This window comes from Eleginops maclovinus, chromosome 24 (genome assembly GCF_036324505.1).
Source record: "Eleginops maclovinus isolate JMC-PN-2008 ecotype Puerto Natales chromosome 24, JC_Emac_rtc_rv5, whole genome shotgun sequence".
Lineage (NCBI taxonomy): Eukaryota > Metazoa > Chordata > Actinopteri > Perciformes > Eleginopidae > Eleginops > Eleginops maclovinus.
This window is the reverse complement of record NC_086372.1, coordinates 8,176,924-8,190,488: the sequence shown is the minus strand read 5'-3', so window position 1 is coordinate 8,190,488 and position 13,565 is coordinate 8,176,924. Positions and strand designations below refer to the sequence as shown.

General features: G+C 41.9%; 1 long non-coding RNA gene across 1 annotated transcript; it reads right to left on the bottom strand.

Moving 5' to 3' along the window:
- Positions 1 to 6,581: 6,581 nt before the first annotated feature.
- LOC134860666 (uncharacterized) lies at positions 6,582 to 7,443 on the bottom strand. Its single transcript, XR_010165272.1, has 3 exons — positions 7,421 to 7,443; positions 6,826 to 6,891; positions 6,582 to 6,696 (listed from the first exon to the last, which is right to left on the bottom strand). It is a non-coding gene; the product is annotated as an uncharacterized LOC134860666 (long non-coding RNA).
- Positions 7,444 to 13,565: the final 6,122 nt, after the last annotated feature.

The following is a 13,565-nucleotide window of genomic DNA, read 5'->3' as shown; positions in this document are numbered from 1 at the left end:
ACAATAATGGAAAGTACATAAAAAAGTGTGTTCACAACAAGTTGAAATGCTTATTGTATTATTTTTGGCAGCATAAAAGAAAATACAGAATTCCACCTACTCCTTTAAATAGTTTGCCCAACTTTATGTTAGGAAATTTTAAAGGTACGTCCCCCAGGGGAAATTTACACCCCAAATTTTTCCACTTTCCCTCATTAATAATTGAATTTACCCTTCTCCGTAAAACCACCTTCGGTTTTCTGACGGTACATTTTTGGCTCCAGCCAAATAGATTTAAGCAAAAAAGCCCCAAAAAGCCGTCGTTTGCACTATTTTACAACGCCAAGGGGAGTGCCTAAAACCCCCCTTACTGTTCTAAAATCATGCAAACGAGGGACTCGAGGGGTTTTTGCTTTTCTAAACTGAAACAACGTCATTCGGCAAGATTTCAGAAAGGGCCAGCAAAAAAAAATTAACGATGTATTCATACTAATCATTCTTCCGCCAAGAAAAATTCCTGTACAAAGGCTGCCATGAAACACAAAGCGAGCAAACTCATTTTGGGTTTTAGCCATTACTATTGAACCAAAAGGGGTCAAGGTTATTTTTTGAGGGTTTACCCCGGGCATCGAACGAAATTCAGCCAATATATCAAGAACCGGACCTACATTTTGGGAACATTGAATCAGATTAGTGATTATCTAGGCTAACAGTAGTCAGACCAAAGTTCAGACCAAGGTAGAGCAACAAAAACATTATAAGGGAGCAAAGGGAAAATAGTTCCAGTCTGCAAAATGGGATTTCACATAATTCCCTTTTCAATGAATTTTCTGATCACGGTGAGGGCTAAACCACACTGTAAAAATTTTCGTGTGAATCAAAATAAAAAATTTGGTAATTTTGCATGATTTTTCACGAAGGATTACGCAATTACGTGAAATGTACTCCAGCAATTTGCGTGTTTCACATCGGATTTTAAAATGCATTTTGAAAAGCCAACTAACTGAAAAACTTCACATTTCAATGACAAAGTAATTACTGTGTAACAGTACATTACGGGGGAAATTACAACCTTTTTGCTTCATCATTACAACAAGGCCCGTACTTTTACAGTGTCTACGTGAAAGTAATCACAATTTGACGAATTTTACTGTGAATTTACAAGTATACTGGGAACAGGGGAATTGGCCAGAAATTTACTGTGCATGCAATGCACACTAAATTACTTTCAATCATTTCAACATTTGTCAATTAAAAACCAACCCCCAACAAGGTAAAGCAATGTTACCCCAAGGCATTTTTATTTACAAAAAAAGGGTTATTCAACTAAACCAAAACGTAACAGCTTTGTGCAAACATATTGTAGTGCAAAAATTGTTTTAAGAAAAGTAAAAAACTGCTCAAAACGAGTTTTTGACCCCTGTTTGCAAAAAATCAATGTGCCCACTCAAAGCATAAGTTTCCCAAAAGGGGCTCACATGAGGGTTATTGTTTTCCGCTTCTTTGTTTTTGAGCCTTTTTCAGGATTGTGCCCAAGAAGCACCTTTTTAAATAAGCAAAGATAGTTTCGTTTTAAATAATTTAGTTTTGCGGGCAGTGGGGGCAAGTTACTTCAAAATATAATGCTTATTATTACTTATTCTGCATTCAAAAAATTTGTACATTCAATATTACGTCTTTAAAATTGAAAGGGCATTACACTATTTTTTGCTTTACTTTAAACAAAATAACAAAAATTGGGAAATAGTTTTCTTTTTGCTTCAATGCATCTCTTAAGACTCCAGTAGGGTGATGTGGTAGGCAAAAAATGAGCTAGGTTAAGGCAACAACATACAAATAAGGGGCCCCTTATGGCCAGGCGCAATATATTTTGAGGGATAACGTAATTTTGGGCAAATTAAATTTTGAAATCAATAAGCTAGAGCCTACACTGTATATTTTTAACCTAACACCTAAAACAGAAAAGATGCACAACCCTTTTTACATTTCATCCCTTTATTTTTTTCCAGAGAGCAAGCATAATGACACATATTTTATGTTTCATCAAAAATTTTTTCCCGCCCACCCCGGGTTTTGCTTTCTTTTAGTTACTAGTTTAAATGTTGCTGGCACCGCGCTAGATTTTCGTTAGATTACGATTTTTTGGGTTTCGCACACAAAGTGCACTTAACTATAAGTTCTTTTACCCTTTGTCCTGAGTGGGCCTACTAAAAAAATGATTTATGTCCACCGCGAATTAATCCAGAAATACAGAAGTAAACATTTGCGAAATTTTTTTTTCTCCCTCTAACCTCGCGTGTTGGCGAATTTTAAAAAACAACACACCGGGTAGGTATTTTTTTGGACCAAGTCACGTAACATGGTAATACCCAACTGATCTGCGAGGAAATAGAAATGAGTTTCGCAAGATCAGGATGGCTCAAAGCTAGCCTCAGGACCCCCTTGCCCCTTTTTTTGACCCAAGACAACATTGAGTTGGAACCATACTAAAATGTGAATTACAAGTTTAAATGTGATCTTTATACAATCCTTTTGAATGAACTCCACTTTGACGTCCAGGGGCGATACCAATGTTGAAGACGTAAAGCTGCTAAGAAAGCACTATTTTCCCCGTGTAAAAAAAAAGGTGGGGGCCCATTACGACATGCCCCCTCGATGGATAAAAGCCACCGGGGGCCTCATGTCACCTAATAACAATACCACACAGGGTTTTTTTTTTGCACTTTGAAACTGTTTCAATAAAAGTGCATACAAATGTTATTTATTTTTATTTATTGGGGGGTCATGAATTTCCTAGAATCAAAACAAAAATAGTTAAAAATGTCGATAAAAAGGCCCAAGTAACATTCCCTTTTGAATGACAAACGGGGGGTCTGGGGAGTTCGCAGTTTTCACTCCACAGCATTGCACGGCTGTAACATAGAACACACAATAGCTAGTTTTAACGTTAAAGGAAAATTTTGTTCATTGGTCAGGGGAAAAACAAAAGTAACAAAGGGGTTTAATGTAATCACTCATTTTGCTTTTAAATTTTTGAATAAAAAATCTAAAAACCTTTCAAGAAATCAATTCCCTTTCGGCTCTTTGAAGAACTTTAGAAAAGCAGGATGCAGGCCCTTGTCGACTGGATCAAAGCGGGCCAACATTGGGGTTTTTGGGGGTTGTCATGTTGCACAGAAATCCAGGATGGTCTGTCCTCGCGAGAATTGCCTCCTGTGATTTTTTAAAGGGACATCGGACGTCCGTCAGGATGCCAAAGTGGGGAAAATAGCATTTCTGAGAGAAGAGAACCGCCCCTCCATTTTACCCGGGACACTCTGCGGCGGCTCTTTGAAAAAGGATTCCGCGGGATATGTATTTCTTTTTTCATTATTGGTTCGTCTCTCGCCCCACCATTCCCCCTCTGTTTACAGACAAAAATGTATTTTTTAGACCCAAGTAACAATTTGGTACCCCCCCCACACATGTTCAATCAGGACAATTTGAAAAATTTGCATAAACAAAATTAACCAAAAGACAGAGATGGCATCCCTAGTGATGTTAGCAGACCCCTTCCTACTCCAACTTGCCTCGTCTCCCCCCCCTGGCAAATCGCGGGGGCCCCACCCCTAAAACCTGGGGGTGGGCATCACGGGGAAACAATACATCGGGGGGCTAAGCCAAAGGGGACGGGTTTGTCCATACTGAAGGGTCACAGTTTATTCCCGTTGTACTTCTAAATCAGGGGTTTTCAACGGTTTGTCCCAGGACCACCTTCGGACTAGAAACCCAATCCGGGCCCACGAGGCCTGCGCTGCGCGGTGTATTTGGTTTTTACATGCATAGCTCAATGCATGAAACATGAAATAGAGGCCACGCAGATTTTATAATAATAAAAGTAGATTTATTAAATTAAATTAATTAAAGATTATTTTAAAGAAAGAATAAAGAATAATAAAGTGTTTGTGCAATTCAGTATTGGGAAAAGTAACTAAAAATGTCATGCAAAGTCAGTCTAGGTGTGTGACAAAACAACAACGGAGAACAAAAATCCAACAACACCGGAGAACCAAAATCCAACAAATGAAGACCAAGGCAGCCTCAACTGCTGGCTGGTCAGGGCTTTTATAACCCAGCCAGGACAGACCTGTCACCATCACCTGCTGTAGAGACAGAGAGATTGAGAAAAGCAGAGAGAGATTGAGAAAAGCAGGGAGAGAGAACAGGCTTACCATTAACACAGGGCGGGGCCTAAACCCGCCAGGGTCGTAACAGTGAAAACATGGGAGAATTAGGCCTACCTGTCAGTGTGATATCTGGGCGTGGTGAAGTCCACACAGCCTGTCTATTCGTGGCGAAATGGTAGACAGAGACAGTCTCATGTCATTCTCTGGATCAAGCCTAGCCCTGTACTTATTCTTTAAGTACGCCAGTGTAGAAAAACCACTCTCACACAGGTATGTGGTTGGAAAGGGCAAAAGACACCTCATTGCTTTTGCAGCACAGCTGTGGAAATTCTGTCTGGCAACTTATCCAGAATTTAACAAGGGGGCTGGGTGTCGTACATATGCCTCCTGACAGAGTCTGTGGACATCTCAATCGCTTATCCTCTTCCACAGCCGTCAGACTTGACCCTACTGATGCATCGTCACTGAATGGGAGCAGGATCCACTTGCTGTCACGGCGCCACTCTTCCGAATCAGTGAAGTACTTTGCGAATTGACGCACAAGCTTCCTCAATGCTCACATATAGTGTCGTTGATGTCAGTGCTGTCAGGGTATTCCTCAACTGAAGGAAACATCGCCAAGTTATTGCTCTCCACTCGTTCGATCCACTTTGACATTTTTTTCACAAATGCGTCGAGCTTCTCGTAGAGCTGCATGACGTTTGCATCTCTCCCTTGCATGGAGCTGTTCAACTTGTTCAGCTCTGCAAAAACATCTGTGAGGTACGCCAGCTTAGTTAACCAGTAACTATCGTTGAAATTGGAAGCCAGATCAGAATGCTTCTCGCACAAGAACTCGTAGATAGCTCCGCGTAGTTCAAACACACGGGCGAGCACAGCGCCGCGAGACAGCCAACGCACCTCTGAATGATAAAGGAGAGAGCTGTGTTCACTTCCCAAGTCATGGCATAGGGATGAAAACAGGCGTGTATTCAATGCGTTTCGTTTTATGAAGTTGACCGTCTTGACAACGACATCAAACACACCACTGAGCTCAACACTGAGATCTTTGGAGGCGAGAGCCTCTCTATGAATCAGGCAGTGTGTCCAAATTACCCCCGGAGCCACCCTCCTTACATGCGCAAACAGTCCAGTCTTGCTGCCACTCATGGCTCGGGCCCCATCGCTGCATAATGCAACGCACCTCTGCCACGAGATATTGTGCTCCGTGAAAAAATCGTCCAGTGCTTTAAATATTCTACACCGGTAGTTCGCCCGGGCAGTGGTTTGCAAAAAAGAAATTCCTCGCACATAGTGCCACTGTCCCTCGTATCGCACAAATGTTAACAGTTGCGCATCATTAGTAACATCTGTCGTCTCGTCGATTTGAAGGGAAAACAGAACTGTCTGAAGTTTTGCCATCAGCTGGTCTTTGACATCATTTGCCATTTCCCCAATTCGTCTTCCGATTGTGTTGTCTGACAACGGAATAGTTTTTAATTTGTTGGCACATTCTTCGCTTACCATAGCTCTGCACATATCTATGGCTGCTGGCAATATAAGCTGCTCTGCAATGGTATGGGGCTTCTTACTTTTTGCAACCCTGAGAGCGACCAGATACGATGCTTTCAGTGCGTTTTCATTTATTTTTGCACTCTTCCTCATGGTAGCCTGCTGTCCTTTGAAATCACGCAACATCTGTTGCATGTACTCAACGGGTTTGGCCTTCAAGTGGACGTGATGCGTCTCCATATGCCGCGTAAGTTTCGACGGCTTCATAGCTTCATTACAGAGAATTGTTGAACATACGAAACACAGTGGTACCTCCTCTCCTGCTCTGTCTGTCGTCACTGTGAATCCATATTTAACATATTCCTCATTGTATTTTCTTTTTCGTCTTTTTTGCGAAGTTGACGCTTCGGAAGCCTGTCCTTGCCCTATCGTGGCGGCCTGTCCCTCTGTCGTGGCAGCCTGACCCTCTGTCATGGCAGCCTGTCCCTCTGGCACTTTCCTCACTACAAAACGATCCATTGGTGCTAGATATATAGCTAGACTAGTACATATGTAACAAATGTTTGCTGTACTACAACCTATCTTAAAATACTCTCGTCGGCTATGCTTATAAATGTGTGTCAACTTTGCTCGCAAGACTGTACGTAATGAATAATAAGTGAGGTTAGCGACGCAACTCATTACCATTAGCGAATCACAGGCTACCATAGACTGGATAGGCGCAAGGCTACATTCTGTCAGCTTGAATTTCCTTTATATTATTTTAAACATATTTTTCACGATATGTAACGGTATTCTGGAAATGTGTTGAAATATCAAAGCGAATTTATATTAAAAAAAAACAATGGTGAACTGATCAACATAGGCTCTTGTCACGGACCACATGCAATGCCGCCGCGGACCACCAGGGGTCCGCGGACCACCGGTTGAAAACCCCTGCTTTAATGTATCAGGTATTGCTCACCAGAGCAGGGGGCATCATGGTTCATTCCTCCATGCCTTGCTACGCTGGATCTTGGCGCTTCAGGAGGTGGTGAGAGTGCGGGTGCTGGTGCTGTTCCTGAGCGTTGGTGAAAATGGCAGTGTAAAAGAAGAGAATACAGTGCCATTAAAATGGTGTTCTTGTGCTAACCGTGGCTGATAAAACAAATGTGCTTCCATATTTAATAATTCAGAAATCAGTTCCTACCATGAGTCATCCTCTGCTTCGAAGCAGTTCCTCGGATGATAGGGGAGCTTTGAAGCTGGGACACACCTGCACCATGGCAATGGAGAGAAATTTGACATGTTAATATTTGGAAATGGTTTAGTGATTAGTGATCCTATTTAAGAAAATTAAAAAAGCTATGGACATGTCCCCTGCACCATAAAGGACCAATGCCTGACGTTTTCTTGCGTTATATATTCTAAAGGAAATGAGAATTTACTATACTCATACCATTAAAATAATGGAATACCCATACTGTTTAACCCTTCGCGTAGGGTGCTAAAACCTGACTGTCCACAAAATTGTATTGACCAAGTCTTACTCTATTACTTAAGGCACCCTGCAATGTCATAGTAATGTTGTTATGATGTAGTTGAGCATTTCCAGCAAAGTGTGAACAGGCCACTGGCAGGCCCATCTACACTAAGAGGCCACGTAATGCAGTAAAACTGCTTACTATGTGGACCAACTGTAATACACATTTGAAACACACCTTGGGCCAGATTTGGCTCATAGGCCTGCAGTTTGCAATTCCTGAGTGACCTAGTAACCCTTTAATGTATCAGGTATTGCTCACCAGAGCAGGGGGCATCATGGTTATTCCTCCATGCCTTGCTACGCTGGATCTTGGCGCTTCAGGAGGTGGTGAGAGTGCGGGTGCTGGTGCTGTTCCTGAGCGTTGGTGAAAATGGCAGTGTAAAAGAAGAGAATACAGTGCCATTAAAATGGTGTTTCTTGTGCTAACCGTGGCTGATAAAACAAAATGTGCTTCCATATTTAATAATTCAGAAATCAGTTCTTACCATGAGTCATCCTCTGCTTCGAAGCAGTTCCTCGGATGATAGGGGAGCTTTGAAGCTGGGACACACCTGCACCATGGCAATGGAGAGAAATTTGACATGTTAATATTTGAAAATGTAATTGCATGAAATCTTGCATAACGCAGGTGTATTCTGTTCATTTAGTATAGATTGACCAGGATATATCCTCCTTCATAACAAAACTATATTCATCAGCACTAACATTGTAATATTACCTCTATATGTTTTCACACATTTTATATGTTGCTGATTGTGTACTGTAAGTTGCTTTGTATAAAAAAGTTTGTCGCTTTGGATAATTGTTCAATATTATGCCAGACATCAGTCTTCACCTGGAGAGTTTACATTACCTTCAGGTGCCCCCATGTCCTCATCGCTGGAGGTGTCATCTCCAAAACGATGGCTGTTAAGTAAGCATATAATTACTGTTATATTAGTATACCTGGTCTCTTGACAATATTATTCCTGCTGTTACCAGCACATAGAAGCTGTGCAGGAAACCTTGAACTTTTGAACAAGGCAAATCTCACTTACACTGCCCTCCTAGGACGCTTAGATGGCAGACATGTCTCCAGCTCTGCATCCGTCTGCAGCTCGGAAGTGTTGCAGCCTTCCCCATAGGACCCGAGCATCGCCTCAGCATCCTTATAGTGGGCTAGAAGGAAATATTTACATTATACAGCTGCACAGAGGATTGATATACAGTAATATGCAACAGAGCACCCCTCTGAAATGTCAGGAAAAGCTCATTGTAAAAAAATGTATTTTCCTACAGAGATGCATAGTAGAACACTTGAGTGTAATCCTAAGAGCATTAAACAGCCCTCCATTGACCTGAAACTTACATACTGCAATTCATTATTGTGAACGTCAATAACAGCAGTATAAAATGTTTCAGAAATCACATGAAATCTTTTAGGAACATGGATTTTACCACAGCTTTTGATGACCCGCATATCGTATTGGAGCCAGTTTGGCTCTGGCTCCTCACAGTTAGCCACAGCTCTTTTAATTCGGTCAGAGCTTTTGAAACTTGGCCAGGACACCTCCCCATCGTCACACCAGCTGTCTGGCACCACAGCGATGTCGTTCGTGGCGGTGAAGGAGATGAGGTTGAAAGGCATACTACATATAGGCAGAAAGAAAAAATAATCACCAAAAAGTAATAGCATGGAGCTCAGGTCATGACAACAAGCAAGTCTTAGCAGTCAAGTTTGAGTGGAGTCCCTGCTATACCTCACTTAATAACATCATTGTCAGGGTGGAAGTCATAATTGTACTATTAACTGAATGAATTGTCATGTCCTATCAAAGCAATTCACATACAAACCCCCAACTCAGTTGAAGTTAGGACACTTGGTAAATTCTACTTTTTTTCATTTTCAAAATATTGAATTTTTAGATACGATAGCTGGAGATGACAACAGTGGCTAACCAAAATCAGCCAGGGATCAAAGACATATTGCCACCACTTTTGTAACTAATTTTGTAACTCATTTTACTGTGTATTGCATTGGGAAATATATGTTCATAGGACTATTGTGTGCCTATTATTGACACCACAGGTTTTATTGTACAGTAGATTTCACCTTTTTATAAAATACTTACGGCAATAAACATCCAGAGTGGTAGAACTAGTCAAAGTCATTAGTCATTTAGAACTGATTGAACTGAATAAAGAACTGATTGATTGAACTGATTGATTTTGAAATTTGGTCTAGTGGAGGAGGGGTATGGCCACAAAACCATGTTTGTGTGGGAAGGCTACATATTTTTGTTGCAGCCCTGCCACCTCAACTGACTGGAGTTCCTCAGACAGATTTGCTACCTCATAGACCCCTACTCTTTCAGAGTTGAATGGATATGTATAGAATGGAGACTGCTGAGTAAATTCTGAGTACACTGCATACACACCATTATCATTTTTCACTATGTTTTTTATTTGACATACCTTCTCCCCCACTAGAAAAATGTTGTCCCCTGTTGTTATTTTAATAACCCACCTGTCACCTTCCATCTCCCCATATTGGGACCGAGTTTGCATCCCAGCAACAGTTGGGCCAACAAAATGCTCCTTTTAAATTGGTTCACTTTCTTTTCTAATTTGGGAGTTTCAGTCAACTCTGACAGGCGTCTAATTATTTGAGCCAGAGGGAACTCAGACTTGCGAATAAGTTTTTTTATTTTCCCAAGGTGGTTCTCAAAGGGGAACGCAGAGAATGAGTCCAGACTGCCATGCCTCTTTACCTCATCCGCCAGGTGGACCAGCCCGTGAACATTGTATACAATATTGTCAGTCCCATATAGCTCCCCAAAATGCTGAACAAAACTCTTGAGCATTTCCCCGGCATAATTGATAAGGTCTTGGTATGGGGGTACTAGAATTGAAATTGCCGATGACAAAAGCAAAAAGTTGTTATACATGTTTTCGTCTAACCTTGCTGCCAGCACAACAGGGCCACTATAAAGAAGGAATTGACGGAACTCCGTGGCTTTCCAACGGTCCAAATCTCTTAGCGACCGTGGTCTTCTGGCAAATTCAACTGGCACATAGGGCCTCATTGACACAAGCTCCACTGATATTCTGTCAACTATTCCAGCTGGCAGCCTTACCGGTAAGGGCCCCCGGAGCCAGGTTTTAACCCTCTATGGGACTAATTAAGGAAATTAACTAAAAAAATTTAATGACCTTTGATTTTAAGTGTATTAAGGCCTAAAATAAATTTCCTATGCTCACTTTCCCAAATTGACCTTTGACCTTTATTTTGGGGTATCGTCATTTATAAATGACTTTGTCCCATTCGGGTATATATTTTTCCATGATTTCTTAATGTAAAAAACAATTGATTAAATAACAATGGCTTCATTATCCATGAACACATTTTATTGATAAAACACTTAAAAAATTTCATTTCAGAATGATTCTTGAACCATAATAATTAAAAAGATATATGCAAATTTGTCCCATTAGTTATGAAACTGAACCAGGCAGTTCTTTTTTGGTGTGAAGCACAGGTGAACGTCACATTTGCTGCACTTCACTCTTGTTTGCCCTGAGCAGTTGCCGTACTTGCACCTGCCTTGTTTTTCCGTATAGTATGGCCAGTGGGCAAGGCCATCTTTCCTGACCTCCTCTTGAGGGCATGATTCCCTCCTCTTAGCCATCTTTCGGGGAGTCTCCACTTGACTTGGCCGCCCCCGTTTGGCCCTTTCTGTGCCCTCTGAGCAGAGAACATCAGCAACGATTGACTTGAACTCCCTTAGACTGAGTTCCCCTCTTTGTGGCTGACCACTTGTCTCACGGTCTCGACGGTAGAGTAGCCATGAATTGACACAAATCATGTCCATGACATGAAAAAAGATTCGAAGGTACCACTTGCGTGACCTGATCTTCGTTCGATACAGTGCTATCAGCGAATCCATCAAATCAACGCCTCCCATATGTTTGTTGTAGAATGCAACAGAAGTGGGGCATGTCACGTTGATTGTTTCTTTATTCTTTTTGTCCCATCTTTCGACCTGAGAAACTGGGTGTGCACCTGTGAAAGTGCTGAGTAGAGTAACACTGCGGTTGTCCTGCCACCTGTTAGCAATTACCTGCACCCCTTCACACATAGCAACCTTCTCCTCAAAATAGCCCCTTCCCATTTTTTTCATTTCCTTGTCTGTTTTCAAGGGACATCCTTTCAACCGGTTTGTTCTGACTGTGCCAAGGCAGTGTATACCTCTCTTTGCCATTTCTACTTCAAGACCTATGCTAGTAAACCAGTTGTCGTGGTATAGCTTGAAGTTCTGGTATGGAGGTACTATGGATGCTACCCGCAGGACTATGTTGCTGCTTGCACCCAGGTCAGGCATTCCACTGACTGGTTGAATTTTTCCAACATGGAATTCAAAGTTGTATGCCATACCCTTGGAGTCACAAAGCACATACACCTTGTAACCCCATTTGTGGGGCTTTTTGGGGTTATAGTTTTTCAAATAACTCTTCCCTTTGAATGGGATTATTTGCTCATCAACACAGAGATGCTCTGTCAAAGGGATGCTTTTCATAGTCTCAACTGTAAAGTCAAGAAATGGTCTGACCTTGAAGAGCCGATCTTGGCCTAGATTATGAGGGCCCTCCATAGTGTTGTCATTGAAATGGAGGTTGGCTTTGATCTGTTCCCATCTTCTCATTGGCATCACCTCAGCAATTTTGTCAATGCGAGTGTGTGTCTGCCAGCACATGCGTTGTGCAGGTACACCATAAATGCCCATATGAAAGGCACAGCCAATGAACTGCTCCATCTCTTTCTCTGAACAATTCAGGGGTGCGTTCACATTGCTCTGTACAGAGTAGAGATTGGTCTGCTCTACAATGTGTTTGAAACACTCAGGGGAGAACATCTGCCTAAAATAATAGGTTGGGGAATGCACCCTTTCTGCTGTGGCCAGACGTATCTTCCAGGCAGGGACTGGGTAATGGGCACGGATCGCTGACTTCCACAACAACCTACGGCCTATCCCTGGTTGAAGATCCTCCTCACTGCCTGGCTCCTCATTCTCATCCTGTCCTTCATCACTACCATCTCTCTCATTGTCGCTGTCTTCCTGTTGCTCATTTCTGGGCTCCACTCTCACAACTACCTCGTCCTCATCACTGCTGGCACTGTCCTCACTGCCCTCAGGAATAGGCATAGCTGTCCCTCTCACTTTACCATAAAACTTGGAAACGTCCTAAGAAAGACGTATGAATAAATAGTTTGACCCTGCATCACAACAGTCGAATCTCCATCACAACAATAGAAACCATTAGGAACATTTCTTTCCCTTAATGGGACTTTGTCATTTATACATGACATGCACTTTTTTAACTGTTTTGAAGAAGGATTTGTAGATTTCCTTACATGAAATGACTAAAATAGTAAAACAACTGTTAGGCTATTTAGTAATATTTTTTTATTGGTGATTTATGTGTGTTTTATAGCTTAAAAATGGACTTACCATGATGCTACTTGTGCATGTGACCTAACATGTGCTCTTGTCTCCTGTACTTCCTTGTAACTTCCTTGTTGTCATGACATTATATAATCTTTGATTTTATTGGTTAGAAGGGATGTTAGGTGACACATTAAAGGTGCAATATGATTGGTTAGAGGCTTGTGTTATTTTTTAAAGCTGTTTTTTGAAGCGTCATTTATAAATGACGAAGTCCCATAGAGGGTAGTTTTTTTACCACACCCAGACAGACCAGGTGCATGTAGTCAAGTGGAAATTGTGTCACCATGCCAACATTAACGTTTTCAAAGGGATGTGGCCCCTCATGGTGGTGACGTTCATCCAGAAATTGGTTGAAAGAAATGTCAGTCCGATCAGGGTACTGTGGTCCGGGGAAAGACATGCGCCTGTTTTGATAGATGCCTGGGTGTGTGCATTTATCACACCCATGGTATGCATTATGGGCCTTTATCTTTTTTACGAAGGCCCGTGCTGGTGTGTCACATACTACGGTGTCTAGTACAATTCGGAAGAATTTTTCTTCAAAGGAAAACCCTCCTTCTAACCCTCCTAATTCACAGACAAAGTCTGACAGGAACTCGTGGGCCGAGGTGGGTTTTTTATGCCCACTGTACATCCCAATGACGACTGGTTCTTTTACGGGTACAGACACTAGCAAGCCAAGTATGGGCCACAGCTGGACACTGGAGCTTTTAAAGAGTGGTAGCCCATCTATATTTATTTGTAATCTCAGTGTCATGCCCTCTGCCAGTGTTTTTAGATATTTCGTGAGTACAGATTTGAGTGACTTCACTACTCCAAAATGGTAATACTGCCCACCAGCCTTGTTCTGTATCGTATACTCTGTCTTGGTTCGCAGTAGGGTCCTAGCATCTTTTGGCAAATTTGGATGGCTGGTTC